The 14544-nt window shown below is 46.2% G+C and overlaps 1 pseudogene; it reads left to right on the top strand.

The window, feature by feature from the left end:
* The first annotated feature begins 2087 nt into the window (after positions 1-2087).
* LOC136381842 (protein FAM118A pseudogene) lies at positions 2088-8339 on the top strand (annotated as a pseudogene).
* Positions 8340-14544: the final 6205 nt, after the last annotated feature.

Genomic DNA, 14544 nt, shown 5'->3' with positions numbered 1-14544 from the left:
TACAATCACATCTTCTCATTTGTGATTGCTACTGTTAACATTTTTCTTTTGTTCATAAGATTCATTTTTAAGATGTGCAGATATCCTCATCAATTAACTTAGTTTCCTAATAAGGTACATTTGGGTACTTCTAGGAAGGGGGGAGAGAGACAGAGAAATCAATTTGTTCCACTTATGCACTCATTGCTTGATTCTTGTATGTGCCCTGACCGGGGTCAAACCCCAACTTTGGCGAATGACAATGCTCTCACCAACTGAGCTACCAAGCAAAGGTTTGGGTTCTTTACAATTGTTTGCTAATTTATGCTTTCATTCTACACTTGGAACAATATTCCTGGCAGCCAAATATTCCGGTGGAAGGCTGAGAAACTGTAGGGTGGTTTTGCTCCTCAGTGCCAAAGGACTTTCAAAGAGCTGCCCCACTCATTCTGCCGCCTCCCAAGAACAAATGTTAAGGCATACCTTTGTAAACATTAGGTACCATATCATTTTCCTTATGATTTAATCGTGTCTATTGATAATTACTTCAGCATTTCTTTGATGACCTTTAAAATGAATGGTTTTCATGCATTTACTATCTGTATTCCTCTTTCTGTAAATGATCTGTCCATATTCATTCATTTGTTGGGGACTTGAACCTCTTCTAACTTTGGACATTTTTTCTATTATAGATATTATTCCTTATCATCAGTGATGCAAATTTTTCCCAGCTCATTCTTCATTTTTGTTTTGTTTTTTTAAAACCTTTTTTTTTTTTTTTTTTTTTTTACAGAGACAGATAGGGACAGACAGACAGGAACAGAGAGAAATGAGAAGCATCAATCATTAGTTTTTCATTGTGACATCTTAGTTGTTCATTGATTGCTTTCTCATATGTGCCTTGACTGTGGGGCTACAGCAGACTGAGTAACCCCTTGCTTGAGCCAGCGACCTTGGGTCCAAGCTGGTGAGCTTTGCTCAAACCAGATGAGCCTGCGCTCAAGTTGGCGACCTTGGGGTCTCGAACCTGGGTCCTCCGCATCCCAGTCCAATGCTCTATGCACTGCGCCACCGCCTGGTCAGGCGATTTTTGTTTTATTTTAATATTCAATCTGTCATTCTAGTCCATTCCAATTTTTTTTACTTGATTCAAGGCTGACAGAGAGCTTTCTTCCACTCATCTGCTAGTTTATTTTCTGCTAGTTTTCTACAATTTCATTTCATATTTAATTTTCTTATGATAATTTATCCCAAGTTTATTTTGCTGTGTGTAGTGAAATATAGATTTCACTCACCACCAGCGTCACCAGTTTGTATTGCTTATGCAGCCATCATTTATTAAACCATTCTTCCCTGACCCTTTATTTAGTCAAATCTACTTTTATGCTAGTCTTTTGATGTTGCTTGATCTATTTGTGAGGTCTCCATTTCCTTTTATAAACCTCAATTTGAGCAGATACCATGTGGATCTAAATATTGATTCTTTAAAATAGGATCTCACGTGTCTATTAAATTCCCCCTCATGGAATCTTCTTTTATTCAGAATTTCACTTGATAATCACATTGGTTTATGTGTCTGTACACATTCTAGGTAATGAGATGGAGGTTAAAAGTACTAGCTTTGGAAATGGGACCATCCATGTTCAACATTTACCAGCCCTGTGACCTTGGCAAGTTACTCATCCACTCTATAGGCCTTAGGGTCTTAACTATAAAAATCAGGTTAAGGATAACACCTGCTTCACAAGTTCAGTACTTAGCACATGGTAAATGCTCAGAAAAGGTCAGCTATTGTTGTTGATATTTTTAGTTCCAAAAAAACCCTAAGATTTTATGTGGAGTTGCATTAAATTTATGAATTAATTTAAACAGATCAAAATTCTATAATATTTCATTTTCCCAACCAAGGCATGTACTATCTTTCAATTTATTCAAATACTTTAAAATTCAGACAGAAGCCAGTTCTCTTGTTGACTCCAGCCTCTCTCCACTGCTCACCTTCATGACCCTTGAGGAACCGGAAGAGCAGAGAACCACAGGGAACAGTTGAAGACTATCCTTTGAGAGTCCGCCTTGTGCCAGGCTGATGTGGGCGTGTGTGCATACGCATGAAATCTCCTTTAGCCCTTGCAACATCTCTTGGGGTAAGTTATGGCATTCCCTGTGAAAAAAGAGCAACCTGGGAGATTTTAGGTCACCCTTAGTAAGAGGCAGAGCTAGACCAAAACCAGGTATACCAGCTCCTCAACCACTTTGCTACTTGGAAATTCAGGGTGGGAGTTATTCACAGAAGAGGCACACTCCAGAGGAAGATGGAGAAAACTGACTCCTGGTCATGTCACACCTTGCTTAAAAGCCTGCTGTGGCTTCATGTTGCATTTTGAGTAAGTACAGAAGACTTACTCTGGTCTGAGACTGGCCCTGCTCACCTCCAGTCTCACCTGTTGTTACCTCTCACCTGCCTTGTTTACTGTGGTTCAGCTGCACTTGTCTCCTTTCCATCCCATAAGTATACAAAGCTCCTTCCCACCTCAGGGCCCTTTCACGCACTGTTCCCACTGCCTGGCACACACTCCGTTCCACCTTCCGCACCCACCTTCATATAGTGGGTACTTTCCCACCAGTGGTGAGAGTCAAATAATTTAACAATGGTCTAATGACCATTTCAAGTATTAAAAATGATATTTCAAAAGATAGCTTATTATTTCATGCATTTAATATTTAAATAATAATAAGAGGTACACAAAACTAGATTATGAGTTTTAAAATAGTAATGAAAAAATATTAAATAATACCTGACAAAAAACAATAAAACTGTTAGACAAGATATTTCCATATTGCTTCTTTTTTTTTCTTTCTTTTTTTTTGACACAGAGAGTCAGAGAGAGGAATAGATAGGGACAGACAGACAGAAAGGGAGAGAGATAAGAAGCTTCAATTTTTTTTTCATTGTGGCACTTTTGTTGTTCATTGATTGCTCTCTCATATGTGCCTTGGCCGTGGGGCTAAAGCAGACTGAGTAACCCCTTGCTCAAGCCAGCGACCTTGGGTCCAAGCTGGTGAGCTTTGCTCAAACCAGATGAGCTTGGCCCTGGCCGGTTGGCTCAGTGGTAGAGCGTTGGCCTGGCGTGCAAGGGGTCCCGGGTTCGATTCCCGGCCAGGGCACACAGGAGAAGCGCCCATCTGCTTCTCCACCCCTCCCCCTCTCCTTCCTCTCTGTCTCTCTCTTCCCCTCCCGCAGCCGAGGCTCCATTGGAGCAAAGATGGCCCGGGCGCTGGGGATGGCTCCTTGACCTCTGCCCCAGGCGCTAGAGTGGCTCTGGTCGCAATACAGCAACGCCCCGGAGGGGCAGAGCGTCGTCCCCTGGTGGGCATGCTGGGTGGATCCTGGTCAGGCGCATGCGGGAGTCTGACTGTCTCTCCCCGTTTCCAGCTTCGGAAAAATAAAAAAACAAACAAACAAACAAATAAAGAAAACCAGATGAGCTCGTGCTCAAGCTGACGACCTCAGGGTCTTGAACCTGGGTCCTCTGCAACCCAGTCCGATGCTCTATCCACTGCGCCACCACCTGGTCAGGCTCCATATTGCTTCTTTTTTAATTTTTTTTTTTGTATTTTTCTGAAGTTGGAAACAGGGAGGCAGTCAGACAGACTCCTGCATGCACCCGACCAGGATCCACCCGGCATGCCCACCAGGGGGCGATGCTCTGCCCATCCAGGGCGTTTCTCTGTAGCGACCAGAGCCATTCAAGCACCTGAGGCAGAGGCCATAGAGCCATCCTCAGCGCCCAGGCAAACATTGCTCCAATGGAGCCTTGGCTGGGGGAGGGGAAGAGAGAAACAGAGGAAAAAGAGGGGGAGGGTTGGAGAAGCAGATGGGCGCTTCTCCTGTGTGCCCTGGCCGGGAATCGAACCTGGGACTCCTGCGTGCCAGACCGATGCTCTACCACTGAGCCAACCAGCCAGGGCCCGTATTGCAGCCTCACTTGCAATTTTCTTTGATTTTATCCAAGCATCACTGGCTGTGTGATTTATCCGTTTTTGTTTTTGATTTTTTTTTGGCAGAGACAGAGAAAGTCAGAGAAAGGGACAGACAGGAAGGGAGAGAGATAAGAAACATCAGTTCTTTGTTGCGGTTCCTTAGTTGTCCATTGATTGATTTCTCATAAGTGCCTTGACCGGGGGGCTACAGCAGACCGAGTGACCCCTTGCTCGAGCCAGTGACCTTGGGCTCAAGCTGGTGAGCCTTGCTCAAACCCAATGAGCCCATGCTCAAGCTGGCGACCTCGGGGTCTGGAACCCTGGTCCTCCGCATTCCAGTCCAACGCTCTATCCACTGCGCCACTGCCTGGTCAGGCTGATTTATCCTTAACCATCTTTTCACTGTAGGAGTAGGATCCCATTTTTTTACCTATGGACAGAATGAACATTACTATGGGCGCTTAGAATACACTGTTGCGTAGATGAACGTTAAAAAAGAGTAAGGAATGTAAATTTGTGATTTGTACATTGGGCAGCTGCCCAGGTGCCCACTTTAGAGAGAACCCTGATTACAAGTGCCATTTTAACAACCGGTTTGCTGAATTCAACAAAAAAAATTAGGTATTGGTTCTGCTGCACTGGTGTGAACTGGCTGAATCCCACCACTGGTTCTTACTGTCCCAGCATCTGTTTAACAAGGTAGTCCTTCAGAGAAACTTCCCTGCCCACCCCATCCCCTCCCCTAGTTGTTTCCTTCACAAGTGTATTTATAATTTGTATCTGCATTTGTTTGTGCTCTGCCACCCTGTTTAACCCTACAGACAGACATCAGTCCCCCTGAGGGCAGAGATGTGCCTGTCTTATTCACTATGAGGCTGGCCCTTTCCCTGACAGGCAGTGGGTAGACCAGAGGGTGGCTATTTGGTCAGCTGGCAGCATCCAGATCAGGGGTTGCATGAGTCAGCCTGGCCATTTCTCATCTCACTCTCCACTTCCTACTGTTTCTATGAGGTGGGGGTCCTCACCAACTGAGCCAGTGTTTGACCATCCCATATGAATCTCCTGAAGCCTTGCCTGCTGCTTCCAAGCAGGCCTGCTCTCTGCAGGTGGGAGTCAACTCAGGGCCTTGTTCTGAATGAGACTATGAGGGCCAGGCCTAGACCCTCGGGACTGGTAGAGCCCTCAGCCAGGGCAAGGGGCTATTCTCAAACCAAGAAGATCTTAAGTTTTGCAGACTTTTGAGCCCTGCTGTCATCAATCAGTGCCCCCCCTTGCCAGTGACTTGAGTGTTCCAGCTCCCTTCAATCACCCCAAGTGAGGCAATTCACATAGTAACTCCACATAGCTAATTATCCACGTGATCACCACCAAAGAGTTGCTGCTCACCCAATGCTACTTTCCAGTGAGGCTGGTCCATTATGCTGCCCTGGTGGCACAGGCCACTATCACAGGTCTCCAAACGCCTGCCCTGCTCCACCTCCATGTCTTGGCTCCTGCAATTCTCCCCACCGGGCATCCTGTCTCTTTTATGCCATGTTGTAAAGAAAAAGGACAGTAGGCATAGAGGCAGACAGCTCAGGGTAAAATCTAGATTTAATCATTGTTCCTTTTTTTTGAAAGAGAACAGAGATAGAGACAGACAGAGACAGACAGGAAGGGGGAGAGCTGAGAAGCATCAACTCGTAGTTGCAGCGCCTTAGTTGTTCATTGATTGCTTCTCATATGTGCCTCGATGCGGGCAGCACCAGTCGAGCCAGTGACCCCTTGCTCAAGCCAGTGGCCAGTGACTGTGGGCTCAAGCCAGCGACCTTGGGCTTTAAGCCAGTGAGCATGGGGTCATGTCTATGATCCTACACTTAAGTCGGTGACCCCACACTCAAGCTGGATGAGACTGCACTCAAGCTGGTGGCCTCAGGGTTTTAAACCTGGGTCATCCCAGGTTGATGCTCTTTCTAGTGTGCCACCACCTGGTCAGGCAGTCATTGCTCCTTTATGACACCTTTATAGGACCATTTCCTCTCTGAGCCTCAGTTTCCTCATCTCTGTGAAATGGAGGTGAAGCCATCTATCTTGCAAGGTCCTGAAAATCCAAGTACATAATGTTTATAAACACTCTTTGCAAACTGTAAAGCACAAGAGAGTTATGAGAAACAATCAGCCTAGTCCCAAAGCCACCTACTCCAGAAGACCTCCCAAGATCTTTCCTCTGCCTTCTCAACCTACCTGAGGCACTTAGCTTGTTTTTCCCCAGTCACCTACCTTGGGAAAGGCACAGCTACCTCCAGCCCTACCCCATTTCTATTTTTTATATATTTTTTAAAATCTTTTATTTTTATTGAATCCAGAGAGAGGAAGGGGGTAAGCGGGAGACAGAAGCATCGATCTGTTTCTGTATGTGCCCCGGCCAAGGACTGAACCAGCCACCTCTGCATTGCAGGACAATGCTCCAGCAAAGCGAGCCACCCAGCCAGGGCCCTACCCCATTTCTAGAGTGCCACAAACTCAGAGCCATGTGCCATTTATTCCCAGGGAACTCACTCTGCCTCCACAGCACTCTTTTCCCAATTCATGGAAGAAAAAAAATAAATTAACAGGCTTAATGTTCTCAACTTTGTATTACTGGGCCATTGCCGCGGACCAGCGCGGCTCCTAATAACGGTGCGGAATTAAGGAAACACACTTGTCAAAACAGAAACGATGGGACCAGGAGGACTCTTCAAAATGCCTGGCAGTATCTGAGTGCCCCATAGCCCCAGTTCGCTTTATTATATAGCCATACGCAAATCAAGGATCTTGATACAAAGTTGCACATCCAAGGCTAAGACAGGAACTCTCCCAAGACATAAAACGGGATGCATTAGTGAAATCTACCAACGTCCGGAAAACAAACAGAGTCAGAGGAGGGCATGTATATTGCTTCCAGCAACCCAAGGAAGCAAGTGGAGTGGGTGCAAACACTCAGCATCATAGCCAATATGGAGGCGGAGGGGGGAGAACTTAGCCTTTTGCTAAGCATCGAATCTATAATGGCTTTTTGCCATTTACGGTCCACAACAGGCCATGCACTTTTCTTAAAATGTATTGCACCTTCGGCTTTTTTCTGCTAACAAGATTCTCACAAACACTGGCCCCCGCCCGGCCCCTCCCAGCGCGAGCGGGGAGCGACCACTCCAGACCGGGAGACCTGAACCACTAAACAGGCACAGGTTGTCTACAGCCATACCACCCTGAACGCGCCCGATCTCGTCTGAACAGGCACAGGCGGCCGGGTGTGAGGCGGCCGGGTGGGAGCTCCGACTGGCGTTTCGGCGGCGCTAAAGGATTCACAGGAAAAGACAACGAATGAAGTGAACAAAAGTCAAGAAAGTTTTTTAAAAGCCTCATCCAGAAACAGCCACAAGAACTGCTCCAGGTGATCGGTACCGGAGTCATGCAGCCGTGGCCCCGGGGATCCCCGCCCTCTGCTCCTGGAGGAGCTGCCTGGAGGCCGACCTCAAGGCTGTGGAGCAGCTAGAGGTGCTCCACCCTGGGGACATGGCTGAGTTCCGCAGGAAGGTGATGAAGGACCAGGACCTGCTGGTTGTTGCCCATGATCTGATCCGGAAAATGTCACCTCGGACAGGCGACACCAAGCCAAACTTCTTCCAGGCCAGCCTGATGGAGATCTTGGACAACCTGGAGCAGCACATCCAGGACCCGCTGGTGCTGCAGTCCATCCTCAGCCTGATGGAGAGGGGAACAATGGTGCTGACCACCAACTACGACAACCTGCTGGAGATCTTTGGGCAGCAGCAGAACAAGCCCATGGACTTCTTGGAGCTGAAGGACAAGACCAAGGTCCTTAAGTGGGCAAGACACCTCAGAGACGGAGTTCTTTAGATCCATGGCATATACACAGACGCCTGGGGGATGGAATTGGATCCTTCAGGATATAAGGATGTCACCCAAGACCCAGAAGTGATGGAGGTGCTCCAGAGCTTATACCAGAGGAAGTCCTTTCTGTTTGTGGGCTGTGGGGAGACCCTTCGAGACCAGATAGCCAAGCACTGTTCCTATACTCGGTCCAGAACAATGCGGATTTGGAGCACTACATGGTCATGCTCAGAGTGAGTGAGAACCATTTCTTCAAGTGCCAAGCTGACATACTACTGTTTGGGATCAAAGTCGTGTCCTATGGGGCCTGTTTCGGCCACTTCCCGGGATTCATGCGAGACCTGGCCACTCAGATCTGCAAACAGTGGAATCCAGATGCTGAGCCAGCGGACAGCACCATGCTGTTGGGGAATGCGTGTCAGGACTGTGCAAAGAGGAAGTTATAAGAGAATGGAATTGAAGTTTCAAAACAGCTCTGACAATCAGATGATACTGGAGCATCTTGAAATCTTTAAAACCAGTAAAACCTTAAAGTTGAAAACCAGCCTTCTGCAACCACAGTGCTATATCTGAACGATAAGGAATGTTCAGAGAACTCCACATGGACCTCTCACTTCTAATCTGTCATGTGTACCCCACCCCACGTACCCCAAGAGAGCCCTGTGGGTGTGTGGCCCAGGGAGGCTGGGTGACAGTCCCTCTAAGTGTGTTTAACTACTGTGTGTGGGGGGGGGGGTGAATGAAGCACACACACTTCAGGTCTCCTTTGTGAGGACTGCTGGACAACTACCTCAGGCGTCCAATTGGCGGGAAGGGAAGTGCCTGGTTTCTGGGCTTCCACTTGATGCGCTCTTTGTCAGGTGGTTTTTTTTTAATAAAAGGGGGAGAGTAATGATTGTCCAAGCAACAGTAGTTGCCAAAGAGAAAATAAGAAGCTAGACTCTTAAATTTTATTATTTTTATGCAGAAACATCTGTTACTATGGGAAAAACTTTAAAGGCAGCAGTTCTCAACCTGTGGGTCGCGACCCGAACGACCAAAACACAGGGGTTGCCTAAAGCCATCGGAAAATACATATTTCCGATGGCTTTAGCCGCTGAGAAGCCGCGCTACCATCTGCAGCAGCGTACGTTCCAAACTGAATGCCTGCGGTCATGCGCAGACGTGATTGCATCATCCGTCCAGGGCCTAAGGGGCGGGGGAAGCGGGGGGGGGGGGGGGGGGGGGGACGCTCCACAGTTTATAGCAGCGCATTACGTGTGTCCCGCGCTTGCTGACGTCATCAGTGGGCGGGTGCAGCAAGCGCCGGAGGACAGAAGCCTAGGAGGCGGAGAGGCAAGAGGCAGAGAGCCAAGAGAGCCTGCGAGACAGCCTGCTGGTGTAAAAAAGGTTAATAATGTAAAAACAGCACACACCATACACACAATACTGTGTAAGTGTAAGGTGCTTTGTGTGTAGTCATTACACAGTACACAAAGCAGCTTACACTTACACAAAGCACCATACATTTACACAGTGTGAACTACATCGATCTTATACTATAAGAGACCACTATAAGATGTAGTTCACACTGTTCCCCAATGTATAATTATCTCCCATATCTCCCACTATTTTCCCATATTCTGAATGAGGAAACTGCTGAAATCAGCGGTTTCCGGCATTGACTCCGCCTCCTATTGATTTCATTGGGAGTGCAGCGGATTTTGTGGAAGAGAGCTCCTGAGAATCTCGGGTTACCACACAATCCGCCGCAGCCTCCTTTTGATTTCAATAAGAGGCAGAGAAATGACAGTTTCCGACACATTTCTTCCTCTCCTATTCAAGTCAATGGGAGGCCGCAGCAGATTCCACTCAAATATAGAGCATGTTGCTTAATTTTTTTCACGCTAGAGCTTTTCCTAGAGCAGAAAAATTCCAAAGGTGGAATCCGCCACCCCCAATAGACTGAAAGAGGCCTCACACTGAGGAATCTGCTGTGCGGATTCTGCAGTGTAAAAGATCTGCCTCCTATAGAAGTCTATTGGGGATGGCAGATTCCACCTTTGGAATTTTTCTGCTCTAGGAAAACTTGCCACTAATCTGGAAAAAACAGATCCATTAGTTAAGCAGCTATTTACGGAATGGTAGCCCCAGTACACTAGGTAAGGAGGTCCATTAGTTCAGCAGTGATTGTAGCTCACTGCTAAACTAATCCATCTATTTTTCAAGATTAGTGGCAGATTTCTATTAAAGAACAGTGTGAACTAGGATACACTGCAGTTTCTGCACACAAATAGTGAGGTGAGGGTGAGGAAGAACCCAGTACTTTTCAGGACAATTTACAATGAGGAATCCACCTGCCTCCCATTGAAGTGAATGAGAGCAAGGCTGACTGCACAGTCAGGTTTTTGCTCACCAGACCGCAAATTCCTCAGTGTAAATGCAGCTTAAGGGCCTGGTGACAGTACATTTTCCTATGTAATTAAATCAGCACTGAAATTTTGTGCCTTCCTTTCAAATAAATTGAAGTCCAACAGATTCAGTGCTGAAAATCTGCTGAAAGTTTTCAGTGCTCAATCTTTTGGACTCCCATTGATAAAAATAGGAGGCAAACCATTTTCAGCGCTAAATTTACTGCATAGGAAAATGTAGTGCAAATGGGCCCTAAGGCTCCATTCACACTGAGGAATCTGCCAGCCAAATAGGCAGGCAGAATCCTCAGTCCTCACAGAGCAGAGTACCCCGTTTAGCGTCAAAATTCTGCTGTGAATCCTGCAGACTCACAGCAGTGTTCTGCCTCCAGCCAAGTTCCCATTGATCTCAATGGGAGGTAAGCGCAGACCTGCTTGAAATGATCAAGCAGGTCCGTTCTATTGCCATCATGGCTGGAGTTTCCACATCGCCCAGCAGTGCTGTTGCAGGAACGCGCTCCAGCTCTGACATTGTGGTTGGTCAGCAAGACAACGGGCCGGTCAATTATACTGACATTTACCTGTACATTTTAGCAAGGATAATTAATCTTGACATAATCCCTTCAGTTTTTAGAGCACAAACTGTCTGTGAAACCATTTGACTGGTACATTTACTATTATGTTCTAGTTTCATTAATGATTTTGGTTCCATCTGTCTGATCTCTAGTTCCGCGCCTGCAGTCATTGTCCTTGTGTAAAGTGCTGTGGTGAATGTGAATACGATCTGGTCACAGTAACAGGTGTGTAATAGAAAACAACACAGGGAATAGTAAATAATAGGAAACTCTAACAAACTATTTAGACGCGACCATCTTTTATTTTTTCTTTAGCAAACTGTCTCTTGACAATGGATCCTGTAGACAAGAATATTAGGAAAAGAAAATACACTAAGGATTTCCTGCAGTATGGTTTTACCTCAATAATTACAGCAGTAATTGAGAAACCACAATGTGTTATTTGTTGTGAAGTTCTCTCAGCTGAATCTATGAAGCTGAACAAACTAAAACACCATTTTGATAGCAAGCATCCAAGCTTTGCTGGCAAGGATATCGACTATTTTAGAAGCAAAGCTGATAGACTCAAGAAATCTAGATTTGATACTGGTGGCCAGTGCCACAAACACAGTGTAGCAGCTGTTGAAGCGTCATATTTGGTGGCACTCAGAATCGCCAGAGCTATGAAACCTCACACCATTGCTGAGGATTTACTGTTGCCAGCTGCAAAAGACATAGTTCGAGTGATGATTGGAAATGAATATGTTCAGAAATTGAATGCAATTTCCTTATCTAAGACACTGTCCGCAGAAGAATAGAGGACATGTCTGCCAATATTCTTGATCAGGTGATCCAGGAAATTAAATCTGCACCACGACCAATATTCAGTATCCAGCTTGATGAATCTACAGACGTGGCAAACTGTGCACGGTTATTGGTTTACGCGAGGTATATTAATGATGGCAACTTTAAAGATGAGTTTCTTTTTTGCAAACCGCTTGAAACAACAACAACTGCACATGATGTTTTTGACACAGTTGGTTCTTTTCTAAAAGCGCATAACATCTCCTGGGAAAAGGTTTGCGGTGTTTGTACAGATGGTGCTCCTGCTATGCTAGGATGTTGCTCACAATTTCAACGTTTGGTACAAAATGAATCGCCAAAAGCAATCGGAACACACTGTATGATACATCGCCAAATATTAGCGACGAAGACACTGCTGCAAGATTTACAGGAAGTAATGAAAAGCGTCATAACGTGTCAATTTTGTTAAGTCGAGCGCCTTAAACAGTCGGCTGTTTTGGCAACTGTGCAACGAGCTAGATACGCCAAACAATGCTCTGTTATTTCACACTGAAGTCAGATGGCTGTCAAGAGGAAATGTTCTAAAACATGTCTTTGATCTTTGTGATGAACTGAAAACATTTTTTTTTTTTGTATTTTTCTGAAGCTGGAAACGGGGAGAGACAGTCAGACAGACTCCCGCATGTGCCCGACCGGGATCCACCCGGCACGCCCACCAGGGGGCGACGCTCTGCCCCTCTGGGGCGTTGCTCGTTTGCAACCCGAGCCACTCCAGTGCCTGGGGCAGAGGCCAAGGAACCATTCCCAGCACCCGGGCCATCTTTGCTCCAATGGAGCCTCGGCTGCAGGAGGGGAAGAGAGAGACAAAGAGGAAGGAGAGGGGGAGGGGTAGAGAAGCAGATGGGCGCTTCTCCTGTGTGCCCTGGCTGGGAATCGAACCCGGGACTTCTGCACACCAGGCCGACGCTCTACCACTGAGCCAACTGGCCAGGGCCCTGAAAACATTTTTTAATCAGAAAGCAAGACCGCAATTCGAAGCACTTTTTAGCAATAAAACTGAGCTGCAGAAAATAGCTTACTTGGTGGACATCTTTGTCATCTTGAATGACTTAAATTTATCACTGCAAGGACCAAATGCAACGTGCCTAGATTTGTCCGAAAAAATTAAATCATTCCAAATGAAACTTCAGCTTTGGAAAAATAAATTGGACAAAAATAAAATTTACATGTTTCCTACATTACCTGCCTTCTTTGAGGAACATGACATTGAGCCAGACAAAAAAATTATGATGATAACTTCTGTGAAAGAACATTTGCACATGCTTGCAGATGAAATTTCATCATACTTTCCTAATCTACCTGACACCCCATTTGCACTTGCCAGAAGTCCATTCACAGTGAAAGTTGAAGATGTTCCGGAGACAGCGAAAGAAGAGTTCATTGACCTAATTAACAATGATGCAGTGAGAACAGATTTCTCTACAAAGCCACTGACAAAATTCTGGATTAAGTGTTTACAGTTATATCCTATTCTGTCTGAGACTGTGCTGCGCCTTCTTCTTCCTTTTCCAACAACATATCTTTGCGAAACAGGGTTTTCCAGCTTGCTGGTAATCAAGTCTAAATACCGAAGTAGGCTTGTGGAAAATGATCTTCACTGTGCCCTTGCAAAGACTGCCCCAAGAATTTCTGAATTGGTAAGCAAGAAGCAACCACAACCATCTCACTGAATTTGGCAGCATACTGTTGCAAAATATTGCACTGTTGTTTACTGTTATATTACTGTTGTTATATTTAAACCCATGCTATGCCATGGTGAAATGTTATTTATTTGGAATTGTTGTTATATTTAAACCCATGCTATGCCATGGTGAAATGTTATTTATTTGGAATTGTTGTTATATTTAAACCCATGCTATGCCATGGTGAAATGTTATTTATTAGAATTAGTAATAAATATTTCTCAATATATAATTAAATATTGTTTTTGTGATTAATCACTATGTTTAAATTATGTTTGATTTGTAGCAATGAGAATACATAATACATATCAGGTATTTACATTCCTAATCATAACTGTAGCAAAATTACAGTTATGAAGTAGCCACCAAAATTATTTTTTGGTTTGGGGTCACCGCAACATGAGGAACTGTATTGCGGGGGTCACGGCATTAGAAAGGTTGAGAACCACTGTTTTAAGGTATGTTTGTTACATTGTTAAATAGTAAGGCATATTGGAGGCACTGAATCTGCCAGTGAGAGTGGGGTATGTCTTTTAAAAGAATGACTAGAGGCCCTGGCCGGTTGGCTCTGCGGTAGAGCGTCGGCGTGGCATGCGGGTTCGATTCCCAGCCAGGGCACATAGGAGAAGCGCCCATTTGCTTCTCCACCCCCGCCCCCTCCTTCCTCTCTATCTCTCTCTTCCCCTCCCGCAGCCAAGGCTCCATTGGAGCAAAGATGGCCCGGGCGCTGGGGATGGCTCCTTGGCCTCTGCCCCAGGCGCTAGAGTGGCTCTGGTCGCGGCAGAGCGACACCCCGGAGGGGCAGAGCATCGCCCCCTGGTGGGCAGAGCGTCGCCCCTGGTGGGCAGAGTGTTGCCCCTGGTGGGCGTGCCGGGTGGATCCCGGTCGGGCGCATGCGGGAGTCTGTCTGACTGTCTCTCCCTGTTTCCAGCTTCAGAAAAATCCAAAAAAATAAAAATAAAAAGTAAAAGAATGACTAGATCACAGCCCTGGCCGGTTGGCTCAGTGGTAGGGCATGCAGAAGTCCTGGGTTCGATTCCCGGCCAGGGCACACAGGAGAGGCACCCATCTGCTTCTCCACCCCTCCCCCTCTCCTTCCTCTCTGTCTCTCTCTTCCCCTCCCACAGCCGAGGCTCCATTGGAGCAAAGAGAGCCCGGGCGCTGGGGATGGCTCCTTGGCCTCTGCCCCAGGCGCTGGAGTGGCTCTGGTCGCAAAAGAGC

Source organism: Saccopteryx leptura, chromosome 10 (genome assembly GCF_036850995.1).
Source record: "Saccopteryx leptura isolate mSacLep1 chromosome 10, mSacLep1_pri_phased_curated, whole genome shotgun sequence".
NCBI classification, from domain to species: domain Eukaryota; kingdom Metazoa; phylum Chordata; class Mammalia; order Chiroptera; family Emballonuridae; genus Saccopteryx; species Saccopteryx leptura.
This window is presented reverse-complemented; position numbering and strand designations above follow the sequence as displayed.